The sequence below is a fragment of the Delphinus delphis genome, chromosome 4 (assembly GCF_949987515.2).
Source record: "Delphinus delphis chromosome 4, mDelDel1.2, whole genome shotgun sequence".
In the NCBI taxonomy this organism is placed as follows: domain Eukaryota; kingdom Metazoa; phylum Chordata; class Mammalia; order Artiodactyla; family Delphinidae; genus Delphinus; species Delphinus delphis.
In genome coordinates, this window is record NC_082686.1 from 52,805,110 (window position 1) to 52,810,319 (window position 5,210).

The following is a 5,210-nucleotide window of genomic DNA, read 5'->3' on the forward strand; positions in this document are numbered from 1 at the left end:
CTGTTGTAATGTCCTGTATCAGAGAGGCTTTCTTGGATCACCCTGCATAAACTAGGGCCCTTCCCCTCATTCTCCTTCCCATGCTCTTTGTAGCATTTATCAATATCTGATTGATATGTATTTCCTTGTTTTTGTTCGTCTCTTCACTTTGTCATATTCACTTTTGCTTTTCTGTGTCTGGAACACTGTCTGGCACATATATGGGACTCAGCAATTATCTGAGTAAACTGAGCTATCATAGATACAATGACTATATATCCTGGCTTTGATAAGTATAAATATATTTATAAGGAAAAAGCAATGTAATGTTTTAATCAGAACTGTCCCAGAACTCCTGGGAGTGCCATCACCAGGAAAAGAACCAATCTAAGACTTAGAAAAGTTAGCTAAAACTTAGCTTCCTGGATTAAGGAATGTATTTTCTTGTATAAACAATGTAAAAAGGCAATCAGGTTAGAAGCCAAGACAGCAAGTTCCTGTTTATAACTCGTGTTATAACTGAAAGAGTGTGGTAGTTCGGATCACCTCTCTATCCCCAGCCCCAAGTTCCATAGCGTTCTTGAGTCATATCCCGCAGTTTTTCTGGGACCTGAATTCCCTTGAAACTTGAGCAGTGAAGTAGTGTTAGGGCTTTACGGCCTAGAAGGAGGGTCTCTTGACTGAGGAATACCTAAATGAACCATGAAGAAAGGTATATTAGGCTAGTTGGGCTGCCACAACAAAATACCATAGACTGAGGGGCTTACACAACAAAAATTAATTTTCTTATAGTTCTGGAGGCTGGAGGTCCAAGATGAAGATGCCAGCAAGGGCTGGTATCTGGTGATGCCTCTCTCCTTGAGTTGCAGATGGCCACCGTGTCACTGCGTCCTCACATGCCTTTTCCTCTGTGCTCTTGCAGAGAGAGAAAGATCTCTGGTGTCTCTTCCGTTTCTGGTAAGGACACCAATCCTATAGGAACGAGTCTCCACTCTTATGACCTCACTGAACCTTTTATTACTTCCTTATACATCCTATTTTCAAATACAGGGGATTAGGGCTTCAATTTATGAATTTTGGTGGGGGGGGATACCATTCAGTCTATAACAAAAGGCTTTTGCACAAGAAAGTGGGGAGGGGTCTGAGAAAGCAGGGGACAGGGAAATGGCCTGCCTGGGTGCCTGCAGCAGACGGGCATCTTGTGTTCGGAGCATCAGCAGAAGTCTGGTAAATATCCCACCACCTGTGCTGATTCCCCCAGACATTTCAAATCTAAACAGCTGCTGTTTATCATCCCTCCCTCCCTTCAGCTGGCAAATCCTGACAACAAGCACAGGCTGTTTACAGTGTTTGTTAGGGACAATCTAAACCTGCAAAGCTGCTCAAGGTGACGGTTCCCCAGGCTAGCAACATCAGAGCTGCCTGGGGAAAACATTACAAATGTGCATCCCAGAGACGCAGTTCAGACCTACTGCATCTGAATTCCTAGGGCTGGGGCCGTACAGTTAGCAATAAGTACCCCTAGTGTCAATGAAGAGTTTTGGACAAATTGTGATATTTGTACATTGCAGTTTTAATTATCTTTCTCCTTGCCTCCCTTTCTTTCTTTCTTCCTGCCCACATTGCTTCCTTTGTTCCTTCTTTTGTTTTTTTCCCACTTGAAGTTCCAGGCCAAGACTTTATATTTTACTAAAAAACAAGTTAGTATTCCGTTTATTAACATATCCACAGTAACTGTCGAGTATAAGAAAGTGAATATCCTGCAGCAGTGTGGGGTGATGCTGAGCAGCTGGCAAAAGGAAGGAAAAACATGCTTTAAAAGAGGGGTTACAGGGCTCCCCTGGTGGCGCAGTGGTTGAGGGTCCGCCTGCCGATGCAGGGGACACGGGTTCATGGCCCGGTCCGGGAAGATCCCACATGCCGCAGAGCGGCTAGGCCCATGCGCCATGGCCGCTGAGCCTGCGCGTCCAGAGCCTGTGCTCCGCAACGGGAGAGGCCACAAGAGTGAGAGGCCCGCGTACCGCAAAAAAAAAAAAAAAAGAGGGGTTACAGATCATAAAATCTCTGAAGGGGAAAAAAAAGGTGATCAAGAGTGGGGCGGGATTTCTGGTTAGAAGATGCTAGTCTCACCACTAGTTAAAAAATAAGTAGTTCCTTTATTGGAATGAGGGTAAAAAGCTTGGAAATGAATGATGGAACACATATGTCTGATGTGTGTCCCATTTGTCCAGTTATTTTCCAGTTTCTGTTTGTGTTTAGAAGCCCTTAGGCAGCAGGGACCCTCAGGAGAGGGAAGAGCCTCCAGCTGGCTTGTGTGCAGGATTTCTGCTTCTTGATAAGCGCTCCTTAGCCTCAGGAGGGTCAGATCAGTTGCTTAGAAGGAACATTTTTTTTCCTTTCCCCTAGGGCTGATAGTACCAAGCATCATAGATAAAGCAAGTAACACTTTCCAGCCAACAAGAGAAAACTGGGTTTGGAAAAGCATTCTAATCAGTGCACATTGAGCTCCTCTGATTGCTGGAATTCCGAGGTATCATGTGTGATTTAGAAACAGATCATCTGTTTGACAGGGCCTTTAAATTTTGCATTATTGCAAAAAGGCTTTTTGACGTATGAATTTTATCCAAACCTCTTAAGCGTAATTTGGAAAATGGGATGAGGCAAGAGCAGAGGAAATATCTCTGCTCTTTTTTTTTGACCCAGAAAGAAATGCAATTTTAAGTGATTTGGTTATCTAAGTGAGCTTCTACTTGCCCTGTCACCTAGCTTCTGTGACCTCAATCCCACTTATAAAGTGCAGCCCAGGCAGCCTGTCTGAACACTATCAGCTTATGGTTTATCCCAGGAGATTCATTTCAAAGAACCAAGGATCGTGCATAATGGGCTAAGACTAAACTCCAGGCAAACCATAATTACACAGCTGGGGTCAAGAGAGAAGTATGTACAGAGAGGCACGTTGCCCCAGGTCTCCCAGGCTTCCCAAGTCACTGATGCAGGGGGATTCAAGCCTTTCAGTGACTGTCAATTGGTTTGTTTCTCTGTACTGACTCTCTCCCTAATCCCATGTGTCCTATATGTTGCTATTTGAGTAATCTTCCTAAAGAATTGTTCCAATTCATGGCCTTCCTCTTGCCTAGAAATTGAATTCCTGACATCTTTTCAGGCATCTCCGACTCTCTAAAGACTGGTTCTTAAAAGTGATCTTAAAAGATAAGGAGCATCTGCATCACCTAGCCAGAAATTCAAATTCCAGACCTCATTTCAATGATACAGAATCAGAAACTCTGGGGATGGGTTCCAGTGAATGCTGTAAAGTTCCAGGTGATTCCAATGTGCTAAAATTTCAGAAGCACTGCTCTAAACCCTAACAACCCACCTTTCTGAACTTACCATATCTCACTTCTCCACTTACAAATTTGACTATTCACGTTCTTTAAATGACCTCCAAATTTTGTTATCCCTTTGTCTGTTTATGGCAGTTCCTTTGACTGGAATAAAATTTTTCCATCTGTGCTATTTGGACGTTATCAATTCTCTAAGTTCCGGTTCAAATGCTATAGTCTTTCCCCATGAGTTTTCAACTTCTGTACTGTTGACATCTGGGGCTGGAGATAATTCATTGCTGTGGGGGTTATCCTGTGCATTCTAGGGTGTTTGTAGCATCCATGGCCTCTACACACTGGATGCCAGTAGTATCCCCAGTTGTGACAATCAGAAATGTATCCAGACGTTGTCAAATGTGGACCAGGGGAAAAATGTCGAGAACCGGTGGAATACCCTGTCATTCTATCATTTACCCCATATCCCAAAGCCAGACTAAGTCTCTCCATTCTCTTTGTGCTCCTAGAGAAATTAGGCTCTTATATTTTGCTAAATCAGAATCAGAAAGTTTTATCTATATATATATGAATTAAAAACGAGATTGTATACATGAAAGTCTTCTATAAACTGTAAAATGGCATGAATATGTAAGAAATGGACATGATCTTTTGTGATGTTACTTTATGTCATTAATTCACTCATTAAAATACTGCACACTTACACGCTGCCACATAATGTGGCATAATTAGGTTCCCTAGAGCAGACTGGATAGACAGGAAGTAGTTAGGAACTGTTACTCAGCCTTCTTTTAGTATGAGACTGATGCTGCTGGGAGTGGGAATGAACCCATCATATATTTGAGAGATAAAATCCAGTCAAGTGGGCAGAGTATTGTGGCTGGGGTATGGGGCATTGTCATGGTTAATTTTTTATTTTTATTTTATTTTTTGCAGTATGCGGGCCTCTCACTGTTGTGGCCTCTCCCGTTGCGGAGCACAGGCTCTGGACGCTCAGGCCCAGCGGCCATGGCTCACGGGCCCAGCCGCTCCACGGCATGTGGGGTCTTCCCGGACCGGGGCACGAACCCGTGTCCCCTGTATCGGCAGGCAGACTCTCAACCACTGCGCCACCAGGGAAGCCCCTGTCATGGTTAATTTTATGTGTTATATGTGTTTATGTGTTGGTCATAAAACTTATGTGTTTTTGGATGATTAACCTTTAAATTGGTGAAGTTTGAGTAAACAGATTGCCCTCCATAATGTGGGTGGGTCTTCTCCAACCAGTTGAAGGTCCAAGTAGAACAAAAAGACTGGCCACCTCAAGTAGGAGGGAATTTTCCAGCAAACTGCCTTCAGAATGGAACTGCACTATCAGCTGTCCTGGAGCTCTAGGCTGTTGGCCTTTGGACTTCATCTGCACCATTTGCTCTCCTGGGTCTCCAGCCTACCAGCCCCCACTGCAGATTTTGGACTCACTAGCCTCCATCACTGCATGAGTGATTACAATAAATCTCTGTCTCTGTCTCTGAATGTGTGTGTGTGAGTGCGTGTGTGAGTCCGTCTGTCTGTCTGTGTGTATCCTATTGGTTCTGCTTCTCTGGAGAGCCCTAATACAGGCATCTAAAAAAAGTTGGTAATCAAAGCTGGCAGAAAGTATCAAAGGGCCTAATACTGACTGAAGGATGAAGTTCTATTGAGAAGCTGGTGGGATACATTCATAAGGATTTCAGAAACAGGAGGCTTTTAGAAATCCAGGCAGTTAATTGATATCAGAGCAGTCTTTCAGCAGGTAGGAATACCCCCAACACTCTTTCATGGGTAAAGATGGCAAATAAGCTATGGTCCTAAAGACTTGTCAAGGTAGTAACTCGGATCAGGAAATGCATGCTAGATTGAGGCTTGGGTCTATGA